Below are 26700 nucleotides of genomic sequence, written 5' to 3' on the forward strand. Positions count from 1 at the left end.
GAACAAACGTAACTTCTCCCCCATTAGGTGTTCAGTTATTCATTTTTAACTCTGTTTGAGGTGTACCTAAATCTCCAGATTCTATATTTATCAGGAAAGCACTTGAGTATTTCCTTTGTAGCCGTTAGATCCAGGGACAATTTGGTACATATGTTTCTAATTGACTCACACTTAGCTCATCCAAGTCTAGTTTTATGGAGGAAATGTGATGTCCAAGAAGCTGCTGGGAGGCACTTTTCTTGGAAAAAGGAAGTCATGTTCTTTTATTTTATAGTTTACAAACTGACTTCTAAAGATTGGCATTTATTTCTAATGTATGAAATCACAAAGTTCAAGTACATTCTAAATTTGGCAGGACACTCTTACATTTCTGATTAGGATGATGTCACAGTATGAAGCTGTAGGGCAAAGAAACTACAATACCACTGGACCGAAGAGACAGACACTGCATTTCCAGGATTCCTTTCTCTTGAAACTCCCTTCAACTGAGGCCAAATCACTTGTGCACAGACACGGTCAACCCACAATGTCATATTTTCCGGTAAGTCTAAAACAAAATTATATAGCCTCTGAAGCAAAGTTGTTTAATACTTTGAAAATAAATTTTAATTTTTCCTAAAGATTGTATAACTCCATGGAATCCTTCCAACCTTATGTAGTATGTTTAGATTTTGATAGTTCCATTTTATAAAATAAGTCATCCATTCCTATCAGTCTTACTGGAGAGCAACTGAGTTGTGGTGTAAACTTCAAAGCCTTTATAGCCACAGACTTGGTTCTTTCCACTTTCTTAGCTTTGTGATCACTTACAAAATAATTTATTTTATCTCCGTGTTTCGATTTCTTCATATATAAAGTGGGGGTGCTAATGATCACCTGCAATTTTGGCAAAAAAAAAGGGTAAATGAAACCTTTGTGCACTGTTGGCGGGAATACAAACTGGTGCAGCCACTCTGGAGAACAGTATGGAGATTCCTCAAAAGTAAAAATAGAACTACCTTATGACCCAGCAATTGAACTAATAGGTATTTATCAAAGGATACAACAATATTGATTCGAAGGGGCACATGCACTCCAATATTTATAACAGCATTATCAACGATAGCCAAACTAAGGAGAGAGCCCAAACGTCCATTGACTGATGAATGAGTAAAGATGTGGTATGTATGCCCAATCGAGTATTATTTAGCCATCAAAAAGAGTGAAGTGTTGCCATTTGCAACGATGTGAATGGAGCTAGAGTGTATTATGCTAAGTAAAATAAGTCAATCAGAGAAAAACAAATACCATATGATCTCACTCTTACATGGAATTTAAGAAACAAAACAGATGAATGTAGAGAAAAGGAAAAAGGAGAGAGGGAAACAAGCCATAAGGGACTCTTAAGGATATAGAACAAACTGAGGGTTGGTGGAGGGAGCTGGGTGGGGGATAGGCTAGATGTGGGATGTGCACTAGGAAGGGCACTTGTGATGAGCCCTGTGTATGTAAGTGAAGAATCACTGAATTCTACTCAAGAAACTAATATTGTACTATATGTTCACTAACTGAAAAAAAAAAAAAAAGGTAAACAAGATCATGCCTGAAAAACAAGTAACAGTGGTTGGCATTTGTAGTGACTTAACAAATACTAATTTCCTTCCTTCTTAACAGGAAATCTCCCTACCATTATTGACAGCCAATCCCTATAATGAGTTCTGCTAGATAACAAAAACCCACTTTTAATCACATTTCAAGGAGTGAAATTCCTATGGCAACTGAGATTTATTATCTTCTTGGAGAATTCAAAGTGTTCGATAGATAGTGAAACTACATTTTAAACCAGAATTTAAACGTATTTAATTAAAATTTTAATCATGCATGATAGACTTTTTGACCTCCCTATAAAGAGAAAAATTGAAGAGCTTCTAGCCAACTCTTGTTTCTGTCACCGTCAGCATTTCTTTAATCACTGCTGTGTCTTCAGAGCATCTTATCAGCTCTGACAACACCACCCAGGTCTGTGTGCTAATCCACCAGAGCATTGTTGAAAAGACATGCTACTGTGTAGGTGCTTATTCCACCACAAATCACTTCGTGGAAAAAAGGCAAGACTAAAAATATAGATATGGGTATGTCCAAAACTTAAAAGAATCTTTAAAGTCCACCTCCAATGTTTAAATTTTTAAGATGTCCTTAATTTACTATTTCATCCGAGCATGTTAATGGTCTATGCAATATTTTATTATGTCGAGTTACAGTGGAATTGGGCAAAAACTCCAAATCCATAAAACCCACGCGAGTTCTCCTATCGTACATGATGTTGTATCTGTTCCCCCACCTGCTCTCTGATGGAGACCATCACCAATGGTCTCTGCACCTTAGGGACTGCTCTCAGCACTACGTCTGTTCCAGTTTTGATCCCTGTTGTTCTATGACTACAACCCTTTGAGATGACCACACTTCGCTCTTTACAATCGAGATGCCTTCAGAAGAGTCCCTCTGATTCCCTTCCCTCTAGCCTCTGACCTAGGTTATATTCCAGGAAGTATCTCTGTGTGCTTGGAGAAAGAAGCATGGCCCAGGAATAAAGAATATGGCTTTGACTGGGCAAATCTAAACTGAAATCCACCCCTTATTAACTGTGTCAACTTGGATGGGTTTAATTTTCTGAGCCTCACTTATCTATAAGATGATGACATTGGCCTACACGATGGCAAGGTGCATAACATTTTATAAATCTTTCAAAGTTGTTTCTCATTTAAGTTTTCCTCTTGGTTCTTATCTCCTACTTCATGATCAGCATTCATTAAAGATATTTTTCATTTGCAGCTAATAATACTTAGCTTTATAAATGAATGTGAGTGATCCAGCCAAGAGAGCTCTCTGTATACACATCCTGGAAAGACCTTGACACAGACCTTGCAAACTTAACATTCTCTAAAGAGTGTCTTTTCCAGCATGTTTCTACTAGTGCCGGGGGGCAAAGCCATAATTGCCAGATACCCACATAGCAGAGAAGGATATCTAGCAATTTTTGTGTGAGTTTGTTTACTCAGGCAGGAAGTCTGAGAATTATTCAGTACTCAGTAAGCAAATTTACAATATGGTAACAAATAATTATATAAACAAGAATATAAAGAGGGATTCTAGCCTAGGTCGCTCAGTAGTTGAGCATCTGCCTTCATCTCAGGGTGTGATTTCAGGGTCCTGGGATCGAGTCCCACATCAGGCCTCTGGTTCTGTCTCTGCCTCTCTTTTTGTGTCTCTCATGAATAAATAGATAAATTCTTTAAAAAAAAAAAAAGGAGGGATTCTGGTATGATTTCCACTTTCTCTTCATTATGGCATTGATTACGGTGCATGATATAAAGTGAGTGTGTCCCCCTGAATTCATATGTTGAAGCCTTAGCCCCGTAGGAGGTAGGGCCTTTAGGGGGTGATGAGATTATGAGGGTGGGACCCTTGTACTCTTGTAAGAATGAACGTGAGAGAGATGATCTATCTCTACCATGTGAGGACACAGCAAGAAAAGTGTCTTCTGCAGACCAGGAAGTGGGTTCTTAACAAATATGGAACCAGCTGGCACTTTGATCTTGGGATTTCCAGCTTCCAGAACTGTGAGGAGTGATTATTGTTTAATCACCTGGTCTGTGATGTTTTGTTATAGCAGCCTGAATGGACAGTACAGGTCAGCAGCAGGTGTTAGAACATAATTACCTTTGTGGTCTCGTTTGTATTTCTATTTGTGTATTTCCCAATTATGTGTGTACATTTCTGTGTGTTCTATATTCTCGTAGACCCTCCTGGCCAGTACTGGGATATCATATTTGTGTGGATCCTTATTATTATGGTTGGATTTTTGCTTTTTGATGGTTTTAGTTCACTTTCAGCCCATTCCCTCAACATGGGAATTTGGAAGAAGAGATACTAAACAAATTTTCTTGAAAAGTCGACTTGTTTATTCATTAGCTTCTCTTCCAGTTGCTTCTCTCAGCACTCGCTTACTACACCCTCTCACCCAGTCTGCCTGGAGCATTGATGAGGGTCAGACAAGAACTGAAGTGGTGTGTGATGGTTTTTATGATGATTGCTTTCTTAGTTCTACATCTATAGAAATCACACAGGGTAAGAGCAAGATTCTCCAACCTCGCACTACTGACACTTTGGGCTGGAAGATTCTTTGTGGTCGGCATGGTCCTATGCACTGTAGGGCATTTAGCAGCATCCCAGACCTCTGCCATCAAATGTCTGTAACAGACCCCTGCCCATTATAAGAACCGAAAACATCTCCAGATACTGTCAAAAATGGTATTGGAGAACAAAAAAAAACCCCACAAAACCCTCCACTGAGATCCACTGATTTGGAGACAGAAATTACATTCAGAAAGGATAAGTTCATACGTAGTTACTTGAATAGCATACATAATAACTCATAATTACTAGTAACTATAATAGCTCACTTACCTTGAGCACCTGCCATGCAAGAGATGCTGTGCCACATTCTGCATACATAGCCTAACTTTATCCCTAAAACAACACTAAATGCCTGTTATGGGAATATATAAACCTAGGCAGGGTATACAGACACAATGAGGACTTCAAATTCTGTTGCCTTAAAAGTTACCTGAGGCATCTACTGCCAGAGCCTCATAAGTTTTCCTCACTTTATTCACGATCAATTGATCTGTTTTTTAAATCTTTTCTATCATTGATTTCTATTAGAATGTGTAGTATTAAAGGATATTTACCTTAAATTCATCCTTTGAAATAAATCCTGCCATTTTATTTTATTTTCCTGTGTTCTCATCAGTGTTGGACAGTGCAATTAATTGATTTTCTATTCTGTGTATGTCAACTTGTGTATTTAAATGTATTCTTGCCATTTAAACTGTCACTTTGGGAAGTACAATGACAATGGAGTTTGCCTCTGGCCCATGGGAATTGTTAGTAGAATGATATTACTTCATTATCCAGATTTTCTTCTTCACTGATGAAAATTGATTTTCAGTATACAGTGCAGGATTTTCAAAAGATGGAATTGCACGGTGAATACAGTTACCATTTTATATGTCTCACAACTCATTCTACACTCACAATCTTCATGTAGTACAGAAGAAGAAAGATTTTTATTTTCATTAAAAAATCCACATTTATCTAAGAATATTCCTCCAGAATACAGTCATGTTATCAGAAAATCTGCGAGCAACTTGTCCAGCTGAGAGAGTGAGAATTCATAACTCACTGTCAAGTCACCGATGCACTGGGAGAGGCTGAAATTAAAACTGTGTCTGAAGACAGATTGACATTCAAGGCCAAGTTTCTACCAACTCCTACAATTGATGATAGAATTTTACTGGACAGGCTCATCTGGACAACTTGAAAAATTATTTCATATCCTGAACTCAAATGATTAATAAGTATTTTATTCCTCTCAATAAATCACAGACTTATTGAAGATAAATGAACAGCCTTCTCTATGTCCAAAGTGCATCAATAAAGAATTTTGTGTGTTAAAGAAAAAGTAACTCCCAAGTTATAAATGTTAAACATGCTATTGAATTCCTAAGGCAAGACACCTTTCTCTGCCACAGACCCTGGGCCTCACTGCGCCACAACAGCCACATGAAAACGGGGCCTCTTCCCAATGTCCTGCATTTCTCTGGCTTCTCAGTCCTTGCCTAGAAAGACATAAAACTTGGAAGAAACAACAAAAATTGTCAGCCATGGGTTTCCTACAGCATTTCAACCTACGTGCAAAAGCTGGCAGTGTGCCTGGTGGGTTTTGGTCTTACATAATCCAAGGAAGAAAGCCGAGTGCTATGGACATGTTTCTGTTTTGCCTGTGACATACTCCAGACAGAGTTGCATCACTGGACAGCAAATGAAGTAATAGCAAATAAAGGGCTAGAGAGTGTGACAAGCAACAGTAAACAAGAAAGTTGTTAATCAAAAGAGAACTTTGTGAGAGGACACAAAGGTTTCTAAAAGCCCACAGTTGTTGTTCTGAACAAATAAAATTTGAAATGATCATCGGTCAAGAATTCTATACTATGCTGAAAAAGTATAATTTAATAGTTTATAATGCTGTTCATGTTTATTCGCATAACATTTTCCACATATCAGAGAATGTGTGAAGCACCTGTTGACAAATCACTACCTAGGATGGTCATAATATTTCATTACTAGCTCTGCACTACTCAGCTTGATAAAGACCCAAAATATTGGATTTTTTTTTTTCTGTTTCAGAAAATAAAGTAGACAACATAAAAGGTAAAACTGGTTCTTCAACAAATATATTTAAAGGGTGGTGGGAAGTTAGTTTTATAAAAGTTCTGAACAACTAAGTTCACATATTTATTCGGCAAGAGACAAGTTGATTAGACTTTAGGACTATATACATGTGCTGTTTACTGTGGCTGTCACTGGGTTTAGAATTATAAAGAAGTCAGAGGAGCTCTTCCCTGCTTTCATGAATTATCTATTCCAGACTTCAAAGACAAGCCTAAACACATTCACAAGGAAGCAGGATGGCCGTCACATAACATGGATGCAATGCAACACAATGCAATGAACTCAGTGGGCTGTGAAATTAGTACAAAGTGTCCTGAAGGACAAACTCCAGATACAATATTGTTTCCAGAGGAGACTCTTGGAAAAGCAAACAAGTGAGCTGGAACTTGACCTATGATGAGAAGCTGGGCATCGGAACATTCCAGATAGAAGGAACAGGAAGTACAAATGCCTTAAAGCAGAAAATTGCTTAGAGTTTTGAGAAACTGATAGTAAACCAGTCTGTCCAGATTCAAGTCATTCAGGGTCCTCAAAAATTCTATTCTTGACATATTGGAGGCCACAGAAAAATAGAAAATTTTCTTTTGGAGAGCTCACGTCATCTGTCATGTGAAAGATGAATTGTAAAGAAGCAGACTCTTAGCGAGCACATCATTTAGCAGCTATTTTATGTAGCGCAGGTTAAGAGATGACAGTGGCTAAATCTAGCCTTAGCAGAGGTTCATAGCAGAGTGGATTTATTTGGAATTATAACTGATATAAGTGATGAAGAAAACTTGACACTCAAGGGGCCTACTTCAAAAAAAATTTTTTAATGGTTCTTTTTACTTAAATGAGCTATGTGGAGTCATCCAACATTTGCCTAGTTTTGTCTGTCCACTTCAAGAAACATGTTGAGGGATCCCTGGGTGGCTCAGTGGCTTAGCTCCTCCCTTTGGCCCAGCGTGGAGTCCCAGGATCAAGTCCCGCATCAAGGTCCCTGCATGGAGCCTGCTTCTCTCTCTGCCTGTGTTTCTGCCTCTCTCTCTGTGTGTCTCTCATGAATAAATAAATAAAATCTTAAAAAAACAAAAACAAAAACATGTTGAATATGTTGGTCTAGGTTCAAGCTAGAGCAACAAATACAAGATTACAGACTAGTACTTAAGAATTAGGAACTGAATCTACTTAGTGCTTAGGCATTAACAAGGCTAAGTGTATAGTTCAGTTTTAACAATATCTAAAAAACTAAACAAGAAAGATAGATATTGTATTCTTTCCACATCCTGACCACGTAAAGAAAGAAAAGGATAATTATACTGTAGAGGTAGAAAAATTTTTCTTCTATCTTTCCAGGTTCTTTGGCTGATCTAGTAATTAAATTGACATAAGACAGATTAACAGGAGAAAAAACAATTTAATTTGATATATATGGGAGCATCATAAAAATAGACCCATGGGCAAGTCAGGCAGTTGAGGCTTATATGCCATTCTGGGCATATAAGGGCAGGGAGGTAGGGGTCTGTGGCTTCAAAGGGAAGGAAGACAATTCACAGAAAAAGGGAAGAGTAGATGCTTGGTAAACAGATGTTTCTCATGACTTGCAGAGATAGTGGGTCAGAGAGAGGAATTTGAACTCCACCCCCTGCCCCCACTGCCCCCAGATTACCACACCTAGTTCACACTCTTTGTAGACATTTCTGGTGATATCGCTTTTCTGGAACCAGGCTCCCTGTCTAAATTCTTAGAAGCAGTTAAGGAGGAGGTAAAAGCTCTTCCGAGTTTTTGGGCTTTGATGATCTTCAGCTCAAAATAATCCACACACCAGATAGGCACATTTTGGGGATGCCCCTCACCACCCCAAGAGGTGATATTTCTTTTAGTGAAAATTTTGACTTTAGTCTTAAATATGGAATATGATTTTACCAAAGAGAGAGTGAGACAAAAGGGAATATTATAAAAAGCAAACAACACTAGAAAAGACATGAAGATAAAACAGATTGGCATATCAGGGAATGCAAGAAAGTGTAGGTTAACCAGGTTACATGGCAAATGAGGAGGGTACCAGGATTTGAAGCTTAAGAGTTGGTTGGGCCCAGGCTATGACAATCCCTATATTCCACTGCGGAAGGGTGGTATTTGAGTGTTTTTTAGAAAGGAAAGTAAAATAATTGAATCTATATTTCAAGAAGATAACACTAGGACAAAATGGGGAATTAGCACAGGCTGTTAGACTGGTTCTTTTCTTTGCATCGAGCTTGAAGAAGCTACATAGCTAAAGGAAAACATGGTCTGGGCAATACACACACACATACACACAGAGTGAAAAACATATTCTAAGGGACAACAAGGCCTGGCATAAACTGTTGTGTGTATGGGTTGCAAGGAACAAGGTGTTAGATCTGTTGTTTGCACATAGCATACAAATTGCAAGAGAAAAAAGAATCTGCTCTTACTTGCCCTGAGTCTTTCATTGAGAGGATTATTACTGTCCAGGTATTACCGAAATTGGAAAGAAAGAGTCATCCTAGGGTAAAATGTTGATGAAAACAGGTTGACCAGCTGCCTTTGGACATGCACTCCTGAAGAACGCCTCCTTCCAGAGGCAAACACCTGAAGGAACATAAACTAAAAATATTTGCCTTTCAATTCTGCATCCCCTTAAAAGTTTAAAAATAAAACACTAGCTAGACGGGTACACCATAACAGAGATAAGTTATCAGCAGTGGCTCTGTGTTCTTTGGCACATACTGCTCTGGCCGCATTCTCTCCATTCCAATGGACCTCACCTGGAGGCACACAGATTGGGGCCTGCCTTTGCTTCTCCCTCAAATACTTTACCATCCATGATGGTAAAAGCCCCAGAGAAAATGGGCTCACAGGCCCATGGCTAAAATCTGGAGATTACAACCATGACAAAGGTGACAACAGGTGACTCAACATACACCTAGAAGCCTGAAAGGCTGTAAAAGATGAGGAATTTATGATAAAAAACCCTTACAAAGACAAAGATGGGTAGTTTTAGTCTGAAAAAGAAATAAGAACTTACCAAATTTGAAACAGAACTATTAAGCACAATGTACGGGAGTTGGAATAAAAGAAGCAAGCCCTGGGGAGAAAAGCAAGATCGATAAAGCTGTAGAGTGATGACGAGAAGCACGCCATTGAGGGAGCCTTGGATAAAGTAGCAGAAAGGGAAACATTCCTAGAAATGTCAACATCTGGGAACAGGAGTCTGGTAAAAAAGGAAAAGCTACAGGAAAGAAGGACCGCTAAGCTCTCCTCTCACATGCAGTACATTCCCGTGAGCTGGAGTCCCCTTGCTGCACACTAGGTCTGGGATGTGTGCGTGTTACAGCTGGAGGCCTGAGCCCTTTGCCAACATCTCTGAATCTCTCTCTACACCCCCCCCCACCCCGCCCCGCCTCCAGCTCCTGATAGTCACCACTCTACTCTTTCCTCCTGGGACTTCCCCTTTTTTAGATTCCATGTGTGAGGGAGATCACATAGCATTTGTCTTTCTGTGACTGATTTATTCACTTAACACAGTGGCCTCCAGATCCATCCATGCTGTTGCAAATGGCGGCATGTCCTTCTCTCTTAAGGCTGTGTTAACTGGTTGGCTTGTGGTAATCGTTTCACAATATGTGTATAAAACATACACACACATCTCAGATCATCACGTTCTACACCTTAAATATACACAACTTTGTCATTTATCTCTCAGTAAGGCTGGGGGGAGAAAAAGGAAGAAAGGAAATATTTGAAGAAAACAGGATGACAGACTTCTTGTCTTTTCAAATAATGGGTTACGAATTGACAAGGTGTCAGAATTACCTGCCACAGCGACCACCAGCTTCTGATTTGGTAGGTCTGGTGTTGGGCACAAGAATTTGCCTTTCTAGCAAAGTTGAATCCTTCTGGAGACCATATTTTGAAAACCACTGTTTCAAAAAGGTAAAAGTTACCTAATTTAAATAGCCGATAGAATGCTAAAGAGAACTGAGATGGGATGAGCACTGGGTGTTATGCTATATGTTGGCAAATTGCACTCCAATAAAAAATAAATTAAAACAAACAAATAAATAAATATAAAGAGAACTGAAAAAAAAATCTGCCTGAGAACACATTAAAAGAAAATTGAAGAAAATATTCTCTGACAATCATTTAAATGCTTCAGAGATTAAAAAAAAAAAAATGACCACCGACAAAGGTAAAAAAAAAAAAAAAGAAAAGAAAATCAGACAGACAAAACTGGATCCAAGAAAATAAGTAATATTTTAAAACATGGAAGGAAAAGGAAAAGCTTTGAATCTGTAATTTTATAGCAACCCAAATTGTTTTGTAAAATAAGGGCACAATACTTATTATCTCAGCCACACAAGGTCTTTAAAACATTGCGTCAGAAGGACCATCTTAAAAAACTCTTAGATTCATGAAATTGCAGCCAGCTAACATTTCAGTTTGAGAGTAGAGTAAAATCTCAACCGTCATGCTTCTTGACACATATAAGATAGTTATTTTTGTAAAATGTCCCTCAATTTGGTCTTGACAGGGCATTGTAAATATTATGTATTCTGAAAGCTTCTGACTCATCTGTTTTATGATTAGAAACAAGTCAGAACTGCTCATTATCTCAGCTTCTGTGGTAGAAATGAAGAATTAGAATGGCCACTATGGTTTTTTTTAAAGATTTTATTTATTTATTCATGACAGACACACAGAGGGAGGCAGACACACAGGCCGAGGGAGAAGCAGGCTCCATGCAGGGAGCCCGATGTGCGACTCGATTCCAGGACCCTGGGATCACGCCCTGAGCTGAAGGCAGACACTCAACCACTGAGCCCCCCAGGTGCCCCAGGAAGGCCACTAATTGTATGGGATATGGTCATCCACATACAAAAGCAGAGACTCAAAAATTAGAATAAAAAAGAGAGTTTGTCAATGTCACCTAACAATAAAACTCCAAATATATGGTATTACCTACACCAGCAATAAAAATGTAGAAAATATCATACTGAATAAGATAGTTCCATTAGTACTAAGAAAATAGAGCATTTCAAAGCACTGACTGAAGAAAGAAGACAAAGATCTCTCTGGAGAAAAAAAAATTGTATTTTTTGAAGGAACTTCAAGATGGAGAGACATCCTGTGATTAGTTGGTATTATTATTAGTTACTAAGTATTGTTCATTGATGATTGCACATATTATATCATCAGTTCTATGGTGTCCTATCAAAATTCCAGGTGGATTTTTCCCCATATTCAACATCCACCCATTTATTACTTAACATCCTAGACAATGCAAATGTTGTTAATGCTAAGATTTGACAAAGCTTCATGGTGGATATACAGCTGGGTGTATTTTGGTTTGTTTTTTATTATTTATTATTTTTTTATTTTTTATTTATTTATTTATTTAAAAGATTTATTTATTTATTTATGATAGACATAGAGAGAGAGAGAGGCAGAGACACAGGAGGAGGGAGAAGCAGGCTCCATGCCGGGAGCTTGATGCGGGACTCAATCCCGGGACTCCAGGATTGCACCCTGGGCCAAAGGCAGGCGCTAAACCGCTGAGCCACCCAGGGATCCCCTGGTTTGTTTTTTAAATTATGATTTTATTAGAGCAGTTCTAGGTTCACAGCAAAACTGAAGGTAATGTACAGAGATTTCCTGTGCCCCCTTGCCCCACTCTTGCACAGCCTCCCCCACTGTCAACACCCCCAGCAGAGTGGCATTTTTGTTACAACTGATGAACCTACAGTGACAAGTCAACATCACCCGGAGTCCACAGTTTACATGAAGGTTCATTCTTGGGTGACACATCGTAGGGAGTTGGACTAATGTACAATGACACGGACTTATGATATCATACAGAATATTTCCACTGAGCTAAAAACCCTCTGTGTCTGCCCACTCGTCACTCTCTTCCCCCCAACCCCTCCCTGCCAACCACTGATTTTTTTGCTCCACAGTTTTATCTGTCCAGCCTGTTATGGACTTGGAATCATGCAGTTCGTACCCCTTCCAGATCAGCATCTATCACTTAATAATAGGCCTTTAAGGTTCCTCCAAGTCTTTTCAGTGCTTGATAGCTCATTTCTTTTTAGAGTTGAATAATATTCCATTGTTTGTTAATTTACCCACCCATCCACTGAAGGACATTTCTGCTGCTTTAAGTTTTGGCAATTATGAAGAAACCTGCTATAAACTTCTACGTGTGGGTTTTGTGTGGATATAGGTTTTCAGCTCTTTTGTGTAGATTATAGGGTAAGAGCACTATAGTCAGAACCCGCCAAGCTGTCTCCCAAAGTGGCTGCAGCACTTTGCATTCCCACCAGCGATGAATAAGAGGTCCTGTTGCTCCACATTCTTACCATCCTCCGCATTCCTGCTCCACCTTGCCAGCACTGGGTGTTGTCAGTGTTCTGGATTTTGTTCATTCTTATAATTGATTTTTGAATGTGGAACCAGAATTGCATATATGAATAAATCCCATGTGGTCATAGTATATAATTCTTTTTACACATTGTTGGATTGAATTTGATAACCTTTTGTTGAGGGTTTTCAGTTCATGGGAGATATTCATCTAGAGTTTTCTTTAATATCTTTGTCTGATTGTGTTAATGAGTTTGGTTTATTATCTCTGTGTCTATCCTCTGATAGAGACTGTAGATAATTGGTATATTTTTCCCCTAAATTTTTGGTAGAATTCACCAGTAAGCCCATCTGGGCTCAGAGCTTTCTGTTTTGGGTGATTTATTAATTACTGATTCAACTTCTTTAACTGATATTTAATCTATTATATACTTGTATTACTATCAATTTAATAGATAAGATTACCTATTTCTACTTTGAGTTTTGGGAGAATGTGTCTTTCAAGGAATTGGTCCATTTCATTTGGGTCATCCAATCTGTGGTCAAAGAGTTGTTCATAATATTTCTTTATCATCCTTTTATTGTCCATGGGACCCACAGTGATGTCTCCTTTTCCATTTATGACAACAGTGATTTGTGTCCTCTCTTTTTTTCTTAGTTAACCTGGTTAGATCCTTATCAGTTTTATTGTATTTTCAAAGAACCTGGTTTTGGTTTTATTCATTATCTCTCAATTTCATTGATTTCTGCTCTAATGCATATTATTTCTTTCTTTTGCTCACTGTGGATTTAATTAGCTCTTCTTTTTCTGGTTTCTTAAACATAAACTTAGGTTACTGATTTTATATCTCTCTTCATTTCTAATATGTGCATTCAATGTGCTAATTTTTCCTTCAGTCATTCATTGCTTTCCACACATTTTTAATACATTGTGTTTTAATTCCTATTTAGTTCAAAATACTTTTTATTTCTCCTGTCATTTTTTTCTTTGACCCATGTGTTATTGAGAAGTGTGTTGTTTAATCTGCATGTATTTTGGATTTTTTTTCCAGATACCTTTCTATTACTGATTTCTGGTTTAATTGTGTTGTGGTCTAAGAGCAGACATTGCATGAGTTCTATTTGTTTGAAGTTGTGAAGGTACATTTCTGACCCCGAATGTGGCCTGTCTTGCTGAACATCCCATATGAGCTTGAGAAGAGTATGGATTTTGCTGTTGTTTGGTGAAGTATTCCTTCGGTATTAATTTTATCTTAATTGATGATGTTGTTGAACTCCCAAGTGGATTTTTTTTTTTTTTTGAGGAAAAAGTACTATACATAAGTTTATTTTTCTTTATACCCATCTCTAGGTGTTATTTCTATTCCTGCTTTACTATGTTGGTCTCTAATCACCACCATGACCATTTCTTCTTAATATATTAGCAATGACTAAAACACAACCACTAGTGCCTTTTTGAGTGAGGCATAATGTGAAAAAGTATTTGTCAATGTAGGCTTGTAAATTAGGTTCTAATATGAGGGCAACCCACTTCCAGTGGAGTCATTAAGGAAATATTAGGAGGAAGGAAACAGAGTGAATATTTGATAGTGATAGCCCAGTGTAATATCAGCTGTTATTTAGATTGTAATTAAATGTCAGCTGTACATCATTTTGCCAACTACTCCTGATCTGAGGGCACTCCAGCTGGTTCTCCAGGTGGAAATGTGGTTTACCTCTCACTTTGCCACGTTTCCTGTGATAAGTCTGACAGTGTCATTTTCTACTAGTTGATAATTAACAATGAAGGGAGAACCTGCAGGTAGATTATGATGAGAACTCTGTTGAGGTTATAGGTTTCCCTATAAGTAACTTCCTTTTTCAAAATAAAATTTATTTATTTATTTATTTACTTACTTATTTATTTATTTATTTATAGATTTTATTTATTTATTCATGAGAGACACACAGAGAGAGGCCAAGACATAGGCAGAGGGAGAAGCAGTTTCCCTGTAGGGAGTCCGATGCAGGACTCGATCCCAGGACCCTGGGATCAGGCCCTGAGCAAAAGGCAGATACTTAACCACAGATTCACCCAGACACCCCCTAAATAAAAACTGTAACTAAATATTTTAAACTATTTAAAATTCATATTTAACAGTATTTATAATTAATAAAATTATACATTTGTGACAAATCATTTTTATAATTTATTCTGATATTAATGGAGAAGGGATATTTGGGAAAATAGACTATGCATTGAACTATTTTCTTTAAATTTATTGAATGCTTACAGGCAATGTAGTTTAGAGAATTTTGAACTATTTAAGATTTTATTTATTTATTTGAGAGAGAGCAAGTGAATGAGAGAACACAAGCAGGGGAAGTGGCAGAGGGAGAGGAGAAGCAGGTATCCTGCTGAACAGGGAGCCTGACTCAGGGCTTGATTCCAGGATCTCGAGATCGTGATCTGAGTTGAAGGCAGATGCTTAACCGACTGAGTGACCCAGGCACCACTGTAGTTATTTTTTAAGAGTGGTATGAGAATTTATCCTAAATAATAGGTTTTTTTGAGCCGGGTAGTGACATGTCTGTTACTTATTGAAGTCATCTCTGTCAAGACTGAGTTCCTCGAGAGTTGAAATTTGAAGGCAGCAACCTGCCTACCTTTGCCCACTTATCTTTAAACCTGGTAGGCGCTTAATAAAACTTTGTTGAAATAAAATGACATCTTGTCATTAGCCACTGCCTCATTTTGGGGGAGCTTGCTATGGAAAAAAGTACAGCAGTTGATTTAAATCAACTCTAAGAATTTGCAAACTGATTCACCTCTGCTAAGTAAGAACTATTCTATCAAACTAAAAGCATCGGTTGCATACCTTCTGTGTATTTAGTATCATTAGATTGGCACACCTACTGAATAATTGTGAGCAGATGGAATTAGCTGATATAAAAGAGCATGTGTTTTTTCCTCTCCACCCACACATACACAAAGTAGAAAAATAGAATTCTCCATCATTTTTTTTTCTAACAAGGACATGTTCAGATGTATTAGTCAAACTTGGAGCCCCTCCAACACTAAAGCTTACATCTAAATTTAGAACTAATGAGCTCTCTGTATGTACCAGACTGGAAAGCACATATTCTCTCCATTAGCATCAAGGCACTTTTATTCGACATAAATCTATTGCCAAAGAGAATATTAATGTTCCTTAGTGTTATTGGCTCACAGAACTCATCCTTTTCTTAACGTGCTTGGGAAAAACACAAATATATCCATCATGGAAGAACAGCAAGTGTGTAGAGAAAACAGAAGGTAGGGAATCATAGAGATCTCCATCAAATAGGCCGTAAAGGTCTTCTAGTCCAACACTCTTCAGCTGCTGGAATTCCTTTCAAAATAACTTCCCTGGATGATTATCCAGCCTCTAAATACTTCCCCTGCCAAGGTTCTCTGATCCCCTTTTCCCTTTTGCTAGCTCTGATCGATAGCGTCCCTGGCATAAAATCAAAATCCTTTTTGCTACTGTCTCCCAATTAGTTCCAGATTTGCTCCTTTGGACACACAGATTGATAACTCTTTCATATGACTTTTTAAAAATGCTTGGTGACGACTACCACATATTCTCCTTCTCCAGTTTCTTATCCCTCTGTTTCCCAGTTCTCTCTTCTCCAGGCTAAAAACTTCAGTTTATTTATCCTTCCTTGCATGTTCCCATTTCAAGTTGCTTCACCCTCCTGGCCACACTCTTGTTACGTTCCAAATAACACAGCTTTCCTAACAAGGGCATCCATGACTTTTAAAGGAAGTTAATTGTGGCAGAAATGTGATAAGTGGCTGCTGGGGAATGTACTCAGTCCCCAACAAATGGTTCTGACTAAAATAAATGACTATTAAAATAGTACATTTGGCTTGGAGAGGAGAGAGTAAACCCAGCACTATCTTGCTTACAGAATCAAAGGAAGTAATGGTCACTTTGATGGGATGAGGCTTGGGAGATGAAAATCTTGAGGACAGCTTCAAGTCAACCTTGGGAAGTTAATACAGATAATACCATCACTTTTCGTTCTAATATAAAGAGTTTGGTAAATTTAAGTATAGGAGGAAATGCACAGTACACTGAGTATGTTTGCTTAGAGGTGGTTAATAAAATTTCTGGGTAGATAAGCTTATAGAGCAATTACAATATCTATATGCTGGTTGTATGCTCCCTTAGGTGATTCCTAAATTTGGTGGAGAGTTCTTTCATCGACATGTTCTCCAAAATCAATTTGTTCTTCTGAAATGAAAATCCTTATTTTATACTCTGGGATCTCTGATTTAGAGGAGGCGAAAAAACCTCTGGAAAATTGATTTGCACAAAACCATAGAGTAATATAGATTTTTAAAACTTGCAAAGCTAATTCTCATGTTTCTGAGATGAAGACATTAGGTTGGCTGACATTCTGTGCTTTCATCCAGTTTTCTTCAGGTAACCAGATACCTCAAGAATTCAGAATACAGAACTCTGGGAACCCAAATAATTTCTTTTTCTTTCTTTTTCTTGCTTAAGATTTTATTTATTTATTCATGAGAAACACAGACAGAGAAGCAGAAACACAGGCAGAGGGAGAAGCAGGTTCCCTGCGAGAAGCCTGATGTGGGACTCGATCCCAGAACCCTAGGATCATGATCTGAGCCAAAGGCAGATGCTCAGCCACTGAGCCACTCAGGTGCCCCAGCCAGACAATTTCTATTGGAACTCTCTCCTAGTTTTAACCATTGGCACCATGTTAATCTTATGTAAGTGTGTATGGTTGATTAAAAGTTGCTCTTATAATCTGGTTTGCTTGAAGTTTCTATTTCCTGCCCCCAGGCCATCTAACTAATTTTTATTTGTGTTCTATTAGAGACAAAGTTTTGGACTTTCTCTTATAGCTTACAATCATATTAGCACTAGTATATTTTGGCCTACAGAATTTCACACCTTTCTCTCCTTTAAAAACTTTGCTGATTTCTCCTTATCCAAAGTAATGTTTGTTTTGAAACCTCAAATGATAATGCATGAAAAATTTTGCCTTAATTTGCATGTAGAAGTTTGAAAACCATGGGCCCACAGGTCAGGATAGCAGCCACCCTGTGCAGTACGAGATACAACTGTCCTTTATTATCTGACATTTTCATCTTAACTATCTTTAAATTCCCACGCCCAGCTACATTCTTCCTTTTCAAAATATCATATTTCTCAATTGGTTCACTGCTCTCTAGTCTCTAGATGTATTAGGTGTTTTTCCATTTTCATAAATTCTTATCTGTTTGAGAGGCCTTTCTCTGGATATATGAAAAACCTACAGCAAATGCTGTACTCAATGGTGAAAGATTAGAAACTTTTCCTCCAAGGTCAGGAACAAGACAAGGAAACAAGTTTTTCTCTCTTCTTTTCAACATAGTTCGGGGGTTCTGGCCAGAACAAGAAAAGGAAATTAAAGATATCCAAATTAGAAGCAAGAAGTAAAATTGTCTCTGTTCACAGATTGTGATCGCATCTGTAGAAAACCCTGAAGACTCCACCAACATCTTTAGGAACTGATAAGTGAATTCAAAAGTACAGGATATAAACTCAACACACAATTCAGTTGCATTTCCATGCACTGACAATGAACAATCTAATAGAGAAATTATGAGACAATTCTAGTTATTATAGCATCAAAAAGAATAAGATACTTAGGAGTTAGCCAAGGAGCTAGAAGACTACAATGCAAACTATAAGGAGACCACTGAGGAAGGAATGCAAACTACAATGCAAACTATAAGGAGACCACATTAAGGAAGACAGAAATAAAGAGAAACACACCCATCATGGACTAGAAGACTCTATATCGTCAAGATGCCAATACTACCTAAGACAATCTGTGGATTCAATGCAATCCCCATCAGAATCTCATGACATTTCTTTGCAGAAATAGAAAAACCCATTCCAAAATTCATAGGGAATCACAAAGGATCCCAAGTAGCCAAAACAATCTTAAAAACAAAACAAACAAACAAACAAACAAACAGGAGTGCCTGAGTGGTTCAGTTGGTTGATTTCAGCTCAGATCATGATCTCGGGGTTGTGAGATTGAGTCCCAAGTTGGGATCTGTGCTTGGTGTAGAGTATGCTTAGAATTCTTTGCTTAGGCTCTTCCCCCTGTTCTTGCTCACTTTCTCTCTGTCTCTCTAAAATAGATAAATAAATATTAAAACATAAGAAAAGAAGAACAAAGTTGGAGGACTCATACTTTCTGACTTCAAAAATTACTCCAGTAATTTGATTTTTTATTACTACAGGAATCAAAACAGTGTAATCCTGGTATAAAGGCAGATACACAGGCCAATCTAACAGAACAGGGATCCCAGAAATAAACCCTCACATCTATGGTCAGATGATTTTTTTTTTTTTTTTTTGGTCAGATGATTTTTTAACAAGGATGCAAATATCACTTAAGGGGAAAAGTGTAATCTTTGTATTAAGTGGTTCTGGGAAAACTAAATATCCACATATGAAATAATGAAGTTGGATCCTTATCCTACACCAACTACAAAAATTAACTTAAAAGGCATCAGAGACCTAAACCTAAGAGCTAAAACTGTAAAACCCATAGAAGAAAACAAGGGGCAAAAGTTTCATGACCCTGGATTTCGTTGCTTCTAGCTTTCATCAGTTGTGAATAAAGCTGCTATAAGCATTTGTTGTGCAGGTTTGTATGGGCATATATTTTCAGCTCAATTAAGAAAATATCAAGAAATGTTATTACAAGATCATACATATGGTAAGACTCTATTTAGCTTTGTAAGACAATGCCAAACATAGGGCAAAAACTTCATGACTTTAGATCTGGCTGGACTTTCTTGGATATGACCCCACAAGAGAAAAAGAGACAAATTGAACTCCATGAAAAATTTTCTAATTTATTCATCAAGAGACAAAATCAACAGAATAACAAGATAACCCACAGAATGGGGGGATAAAAAACACTTGCAATTCATGTATCTGATAGGAGATTAATATTCTCTCTATTTACCTCATATTTTGCATATCTATATCCCTATAGATGGACACTGGGTTTCTTCCACGTTTTGGCTATAAATAAAAGGTTGCCTCAACCTTTTATTTAATCTTGCCTCAACCTTTTATTTAATCTGCTCTAAGGTCACCAAAAATTTAAAAATAGCTACAGAATTAAACTCTCTATAAGCAGTCTGACAAAATGGTGGAGTAGATAAAGTGTTTGTTTGCCCACTTCACTTCCTAATACCCTTTATCTCTGAGTAGAGACCCTGAAATCTCAGCAGTGAGTGAGCACTGCATACTTGCTTAGTCTAGAGGCCCATCTTAATTATCTCTTGTTAGCAGTTCTTTTCTTTATTATCTTGCTTTGCCATTACCACAGAGTAGGGGTTCACAAAATACTTTTCCTGTGTCTAATTTCTGTAATGTATGATCATTTTATTCATGATCATAAAATATTAATACAAAAACTGAGCACATTTTTATTGAGTAATTACACTATATGCTTATCTTATTCGATCCTGACAATAACTAGATGAGATGGATTACGGTGTTCCATCATTTTATGGATGAGGACCCTGATGCTGAAAAGAACATGTAATTTACCCAAGGTTACCTCTGATCCAGTCTGGCTGGCTCCAAAGTTCTTGGTCATAAGCTCTGAAATAAGATTAAGGAGAAGGGAGGGTCTTCTAAGAACAGCTTTCCACCCAAAAAGGCTCGTTTTAATTCTGAGAGCTCTAAAATTTTGGCAAACCTGTGAAAGCAAGTATTGTGGATGGTCATCCACTCTATTTCTGTGAACTAATCACCTGAGGTAGTCTCAAAAGAAGGAGAGGTGGTTGTAAAGTGGGATTAAATGAGAAGAAAGAAACAAGTTTATCATCTTGCAGCTCTGAAAATAATGATAATCCCTAGGAGTAGATTGCATTATGTCTGATGCCAAGAGTGATGTTTTTAAATAGGAGTATGTTGTTTAACACTGGCAGTGGTTATAATCACCCTCTTGATAATATCCTCTTACAAAAATAAATAATTTAAAAAGTAATAATGACTTTTACTCTTTTCTTGAATTTTTTGAAACCATTGCTTTACTGTTTTATAATTAGTGAAAGATCTTATGAAATTATGCATAACTCAATACTTTAAAAATCATTGTTTCCCTAGACTTTGAAATGCTGTTCGGTACTGTCATTTAAAAAAAATTGGCTTTGTGTTTAAATATGAAAATTTGCAAGCAATTAGTTCTTTTAGTGGACTAATTGCTGTAGCCATTTAAAACTAAAATTAAACAGTGCAGCTATTTCAATTTGAACAGGAAGACGTATTCTCTAACATAAATAAATTCATAGGACGTTTCCTAGGGAGAGTCTAGCTGTTTTCCCCTGGGTATACATTACCTTGGTCAACTTAAACAAAGGGCTGTTGGGCTGATGATTAATAATCTGAGATTTCTCTAAAAAAGCTTCAGTGCAATTGATCCGGAAGACACAGTGCTGTCGATTGGGTCATTGATTTTTAAACTTCACATTCCCTTCCACACTACCAAGTTATTAATCAGTTGCAATGGCTTCACTGGAGATATGCTAATTAATAAACCCCTCTGATTAACTCCTTGATATATCCTTGACCCAATTATCATTACTGCAAAATTTTTAAAGTCCTTCATCATATTGTACAAGTAATCTATAGAGTTCGATAGCCACCAAGAAACACACAACACCATTATTTTTCAGACATACAGGGGAATGAGCTCCGTTTGGATAATATCCAACTTGGTCCCAGAAGGTTAATAAAATGAACAAGAGAAAGTCATTGCAGTATGTGTGTTTGCAGAGGTAAAGAAACAGCCCCAAAGTGAGGGGGCCCTGGCTTCACCATTGGGGGATAAGAGTTCTTTTACTAAGAACCTGCACACTCGTGCAAACTTGAGCAAGAGGTAATCTCCCTCGGAGGCTCATCCATTAGCGTGGAAAGTGAGGGCAGCGCACAAGATGATTTTGAACACACTAGCAAACTTTGACCCAATCCTGGAGCAACTGGTGGGCCTGTAACCCCAGAAAGCTTCCATGGCAACAGAGTCGGGGTAATCATTACCACTGCTCAATGTTTTGATTCTTTGCAACAGATACCAACTGTGATGGTCTCAGTTGTGAAGGAATTTGTTGTACAAATATTGGATAGTCCGTGGGGTTTTCTGGAGGGTTAGAATCTCCATAGCCATAAACACAGACAGACACGCTGCAGTGTCAGGTGGCTGAGTAAGGACACGGCTGCAGCTGTTACCCCCATCACCCCAGGACAGGACTTCCAACATCACTTCTCATGCCACTTCCTCTACTCTATCCAGAAATCACAGGTTCTCCATCTTAGCAAGCAGGTGAGGCTCCAAGACCATGGAGGTCTATACTGTAACCCTCTGACAGAGGCTTAGCCGGGGTCTATACAGCATTCTTATGACCGCAGATACCTCCAGCACAACAGGATCTGCTGTTTCCTATGGCTCAAGCTGGGGGGGGTCCCTTTCACTCATGTTAAGCCTGCTTCAAAGTTGTCTCTGTTCCAGGCCCTTCTCAAAAATAGCAGCCCTCCCAGGCACCGAATAAGGGGGTGGAGTAGTATTTCTGGGTTCAGATCTCACTGGCTCCAAAACCAAAGAACCATGTACTGAGAGCTGTGTGTGCTTCCTTCTTTGTGTCAGGAGATGCAAGATATAAACGTGTTCTTTACTCTCAAGAAGATGTCACACCTGAAGCTAATGTAACATTGTGTGTCAACTGTGCTCAAATAAAAAAATAAATTAAATTAAATTAAATTTTTTAAAAGTGGTATCACAGAATGCTCCTGTGCACTAGGTCCCTGAACTCTTTACCCCTTAATCTCTAGTGGGACTTATTTCCCACTGTAGGGTAGCAGAGTCTATCGCTCCAAAAGATGTCACTTTGGCAGGAGGATGATTTGAAGCCAAATAGATTGAGAAGAAACGGATAGAAGAAAATCTCTCTATCCTCCCCTGTAGATCTGTAAAGATGTCCCCCTGTCCCCTTCTCTACCAGGAAGGACAGAAGTTGCACTGGAGACATCTTTATATCCTGATCAGTCCAGAGATGGCGCAGAGGAGTCTACGCAGCCAACCTCAGTAACTAGGCTTCATCTCCCACTAGCTCCCCAGAGACTCGCCTCTCTATAACATGCCACCCTAGGAACGCAAAATTCTTTTCCTTTGTCTTGTCATCTCTCTACATATTTATTGTTCTTTCCCAAGATGCTCTATAAACCCCAAGTTCTAAACAACCCTTTGGATTACTCCTCCCTGAGTGCTCCCGTGTGCACGCGCGATGCACGTGGTAAGAAACTCCTCTTTGTTTTCCTCCTGTTAGTCTCTGTCAGTCTAGTTCATGGCCATCCCAGTCAGAGAACCCAGAAGGGCAAAGGGAATGAGACATCCTAACTTGTCTACCTCAACAGTTGTCTTTGTGGTAACTGCTCACTGCTGTGTACAGTCTTTCTCTAGATGGGTCAAGTACTACCCTCAAGCTGCCCATCCACCTCACACTTGTGCCAACCTTGTCTGTCACCTGGGTCACAGATCCCCCTCATTGCCACGTGGCCTCAGCCACTTCAGAATCCTATCATGCCCACAGGTGCTGGGGAGCTCATGCTCTGCTCTGGTGCTGGCCCACAGGACCCTGACTCTGAGACGGTGTGCAAACCCATGCACAACCCCTGGTGAGCCTCCCTGTTCCTGGGGCTGAAATGTCCCAGCTCTCCAGAGCTGGTGAGCTCTCTGGCTTTGTGTAAGGATTCTTTATAACGTGACTACCTCCCGGGATAGTCTTGCTCCTTGCTCCTTTCTCTGCCAAGACCACGCTGGCACCTTGGCCTCAATACCCGGATGCTGCTAGCATTTCTTTTGCCCCAGCCTCGTTAGATATAACGGACAAAAACTGTATCTTTAAGGTGTAAAATGTTCTGTTTCATACACATATGCGTTGTGAAATGATTTCTATGATCAAGCTAAGTAATATATTTATCACCTCACACAGTTAGCATTTTCTTTTTTGTGGTGAGAACACTTCAGATCTATCCTCTTGGCGAATTTCAAGGGCACAACACAGTCTTGTTACCCACAGTCATTGCTCTGTACACTTGACCTCTGGAGTGACTTCATTTGATAACAGAAACTTCATGGCCTTTGACCAACATCTCCCACCCCCAGCAACCACCATTCTTGTGTGTTTTATATATACATATATACACACATCACACTTTAAAAAGAAGGAAATCCTGCCATTTGCGAGAACATGGACGAACCTGGAGGACACTATGCCGAGTGCAATATGCCTGTCACAGAAGGACAAATACCACTTGATCTCATTCTCTGTGGAATCTAAACACACGGCCCTCATAGAAGCTGTTGCTTCCTTTAAAGTTTCAGCAGACAGACGTGGCATATGAGCTGTTTACTCCCATAATTCACACTGTCGATATTTAACTTCCACTGCGAGGCTGCGCGGAAGCTTAGTAGAGACACTATTTTAATATTATCCATTTGTCATCACCATTACCCTTATTACTAATACTTTAGGATCCATTCAATGTTTCCCATTTTTTTTCCTTTTTGTGCTGTTTTCTGACAGGCAACTCCCAGATTTCTCTCTTTTACCCGTTTCCAAATGAGTGACACACATCACACAAGGCCTGCGCTTGCTCAGCATTTCCGCCTGAGTTGACATAGTGTGGTGAGGATTGATGCCGAGAAAAGATTTCTCCTTTTCTACAAGAAAGTGGAGCTGTGACCTCAGTTTGTTCCCAGGCGGGAAGGGGGACAAGACCATCTTTGTTTTCCCTCCTTCTCTGGGGGTCAGTGGCTTTAGAGAGGCCTCATTAGCCCCTATTCTGGTCCCCAGAGCTGTGACTGCTGAAGTGAATACGGAAGGAACATGCATTATTGCTGTTGTCTGGGGAGTTAAAACCAACCGAAAAAAATGGCACTTAGATTAGAAAATGTGGAGAGAGGAGACAGGAAGACTCTTGAGAGATGAAGGGCAGTCACTCCAGAGATCCAGGGCCGCAGTGAAAGCGACTCCATGTGGCCGGCACAGATTTGGAAAGAAAAAAAAAAGGAAAAAAAAAAAAAGTCTTTTATCCAGGAAGATGGTCTTGTTCTTTCCAGTTACTTCTGTGTTACACCAGCAAGGCTCATAACTGCCTTGTATGCCTTATACGGTCTTGCTTTAGCCCCTCTGCGATCTCCTTTGCATGGATCTGCAACCAGGTGGTCAGCTGGCCCGAGCAAGTGGCTCTGGGGCCCTTAGACTCAGGCACCAAAGCCACCAAAGCCTCAGCTCCCCATGCTCCACGGCAGCCACTCTCTCACTGACTTGGCCTTGGGTCCTGGATTCATAGGAGAAGGCATTCAACGACCCTTGACAAAGAGAACCCATTGAACCAAAGCTCCAGGGGTGTTGGGACATTTGATTTGAGGTAAGCAGCCACTCTGCGGAGTTAGGGTTCTCATGTGAACCTTTTCCAAAATCCAAGGAGCAGCCAAGGATCCTTTGAAAAGCAAAATGGAATTCCTGGGGCAAACAAAGAGATGAACGCAGACAGCACTCATTCACCTTGTTCTCTGAAGAAACATCTGAACTGCCTGGCCTCTCTGTGGCTCCCCAGTTCACGGTTTCTCAGGATATGGGATATGCCGGAAGCAGAAAGGAGCTGTCTATAAATGTGTGTCATTCATGTCACGTTTACTACAGAGAAACAAGGCACCTCTGCCGACATGGAGCACTAGGAGCCTGCAGCAGACCTGCCCCTGCCTGCCCTTGGTCCTGGGCAGCCCCACCTAGACCCTCGGAGGGCTCTTCCCTCAGGCACATGGGGTCCTCCCCTGATGCCGTTCCATGCACGGCCCCTCTCTGATCGCTGAGACCTTATCCTCATAACCGTCATGGGACTGGATGCAAAACCTTCCACTTGCAACACTAAGGGATGGCTTATCTATTTTATGACTGTTTTTTCAATGACATTTTTTTTTTAAAGATTTGTGTATTTATTTCAGAGACAGAAAGAGAGAAAGAGAGCATGAGCAGGTGGGGCAGAGGAAGAGGGAGAGAGAAACTCTCCAGCGTGGAGCCCAACGTGGGCCTCGATCTCACGGCCATGAGATCACAACTGGAGCAGAAACCAAGTGTCAGATAGATGCTCCACCGACCGTGCCACCCAGGTGCTCCTATTTTATGACTGTTGGGCATAAATGGTCACCCTGCAAACATCTGAAATCAGTCTCAAAATGCCTCAAGCAAACCCGACGCTTCTTGTAAGGGCAGAGCCTGAACCAAGGAAGCGTTCTCCTTGACATGCTGAGATGTCTTCGTACAGAAAATTCTTCCTGATAATAAAATTGCTGACAAATGCTTATGCTCATTTATAAACCGTGTTTTACAGAAACTGAAATCCATTTCCTTTTCTTCTCCCCTCCAAAGGACTCTGGCAAAGTTAATACAAAAAAAAAAAAAAAAAAAAAAAAAAACACCTTGTAAGACGGAACAGATTATTCATTATTAATAAGACCTGAAAGCCAAAGACCCATGTGTTAATCTTTTAGTAAACTGCAAATGTTTCCACATGTGCATTGATGAACTGTACGTGCTTTGATTTTCGGCAAATGTTATGGAAGCGAAGAGAACAGAAAAGAAAGAAACAAGATAACAGGAAAATAAAGACTTTTGGGGGGAAAAGCATTGTGTTTGTGCACGTCATCTCCTTTTGCAATAACAACTGGCATTTTCTTGGATGATCACTGTACTTTGAAACGTTACCATAAACAATGTATGTCGGGAAAATTTTATAACCTGAAGTATCAAACCGGTCGATTATCCATCTACTGAGGGACAAAGATAAGAGTTCACAAATATCAGAACACTAATTTTCAAGGCATTAAGAAATTAATTCTTCCCTCTTATTACTATAGAAACAGGCGCTCTTTTGTTTAACGTCATAAACTTAGACACGTACGCAGAATGCAGAATGAGAGTCGCACCATGGGCCTAAA

General features: G+C 39.2%; 1 long non-coding RNA gene across 2 annotated transcripts; it reads left to right on the plus strand.

Annotated features, from left to right (window-relative positions):
• Window positions 1–364: 364 nt before the first annotated feature.
• On the plus strand, window positions 365–26499 carry LOC144313911 (uncharacterized). 2 transcript variants are annotated; one of them, XR_013379561.1, is made up of 2 exons: window positions 365–541; window positions 24284–26499. It is a non-coding gene; the product is annotated as an uncharacterized LOC144313911 (long non-coding RNA). The 2 variants fall into 2 exon arrangements; XR_013379560.1 differs by lacking the exon at window positions 365–541 and adding an exon at window positions 22917–22990.
• Window positions 26500–26700: the final 201 nt, after the last annotated feature.

This window comes from Canis aureus, chromosome 5 (genome assembly GCF_053574225.1).
Source record: "Canis aureus isolate CA01 chromosome 5, VMU_Caureus_v.1.0, whole genome shotgun sequence".
Taxonomy (NCBI): Eukaryota; Metazoa; Chordata; class Mammalia; order Carnivora; family Canidae; genus Canis; species Canis aureus.